Here is a 1,175-nt window from a genome sequence, read left to right on the forward strand (position 1 = left end):
AGTGGACCTAGGAGTGGCAAGCATAAGGGACGAAGGTGGGGGTAACATGTTGGATGCGATCATAGCAGCACTAAAGCACCAGATCCCATCAGAACTCCGAAGTTAAGCGTGCTTGGGCGAGAGTAGTACTAGGATATGGGTGACCTCCTGGGAAGTCCTCGTGCTGCATTCCTTTTTAATTTTTTTTGCGCCTCATGACAAACATATCACATGTGTGCGATATATATTAACCCCGTTATATTATTTTTTACATTTGCGATATGTTTTAGCTCGCTGCTCATTGGTCACGCGTCTAGAGGCGGCTTTGTGGCGCGAGGAGCGCGTTCTGAAAGGGGTAAAAAAATACGTGTTGCTGCGGTATAGAGGGAGGGGTGGAAACCGTGGTAAACTCGTCTCCGTGTTTGAGGGGGGGGGAGTAAGTAGTATATATAGGGCATTATCCATTATTAGGCAACGGTTGTAATGGTAGTAAGAATGAGAATCATCTTTGAAGTGGACTCGGGAGTGGCAAGCATAAGGGACGAAGGCGGGGGTAACATGTTGGATGCGATCATAGCAGGACTAAAGCATCGGATCCCATCAGAACTCTAAAGTTAAGCGTGCTTGCGCGAGAGTAGTACTAGGGTGGGTGACCTCCTGGGAAGTCCTCGTGTTGCATTTCCTTTTTAATTATTTTTTGCGCCTCATGACAAACATATCACATGTGCGCGATATATATTAACCCCGTTATATTATTTTTGACATTTGCGATATGTTTTAGCTGGCTGCTCATTGGTCACGCGTCTAGAGGCGGCTTTGTGGCGCGAGGAGCGCGTTATGAAAGGGGTAAAAAAATACGTGTTGCTGCGGTATAGAGGGAGGGGTGGAAACCGTGGTGAACTCGTCTCCGTGTTTGAGGGTGGGGAGTAAGTAGTATATATAGAGCATTATCCATTATTAGGCAACGGTTGTAATGGTAGTAAGAATGACAATCATCTTTGTAGTGGACCTGGGAGTGGCAAGCATAAGGGACGAAGGCGGGGGTAACAAGTCGGATGCGATCATACCAGCACTAAAGCACCGGATCCCATCAGAACTCTGAAGTTAAGCGTACTTGGGCGAGAGTAGTACTAGGATGGGTGACCTCCTGGGAAGTCCTCGTGTTCCATTCCCTTTTTAATTATTTTTCGCGCCTC

The 1,175-nt window shown here is 47.1% G+C and overlaps 3 non-coding genes across 3 annotated transcripts; all 3 read left to right on the plus strand.

Moving 5' to 3' along the window:
• The first annotated feature begins 51 nt into the window (after positions 1-51).
• On the plus strand, positions 52-172 carry LOC123178586 (5S ribosomal RNA). Its single transcript, XR_006489694.1, has one exon. It is a non-coding gene; the product is annotated as a 5S ribosomal RNA (ribosomal RNA).
• Positions 173-542: 370 nt separating this feature from the next.
• On the plus strand, positions 543-661 carry LOC123178585 (5S ribosomal RNA). The gene has a single exon (XR_006489693.1). It is a non-coding gene; the product is annotated as a 5S ribosomal RNA (ribosomal RNA).
• Positions 662-1,032: 371 nt separating this feature from the next.
• LOC123178584 (5S ribosomal RNA) lies at positions 1,033-1,151 on the plus strand. The gene has a single exon (XR_006489692.1). It is a non-coding gene; the product is annotated as a 5S ribosomal RNA (ribosomal RNA).
• Positions 1,152-1,175: the final 24 nt, after the last annotated feature.

Source organism: Triticum aestivum, unplaced genomic scaffold, assembly GCF_018294505.1.
Source record: "Triticum aestivum cultivar Chinese Spring unplaced genomic scaffold, IWGSC CS RefSeq v2.1 scaffold166800, whole genome shotgun sequence".
In the NCBI taxonomy this organism is placed as follows: domain Eukaryota; kingdom Viridiplantae; phylum Streptophyta; class Magnoliopsida; order Poales; family Poaceae; genus Triticum; species Triticum aestivum.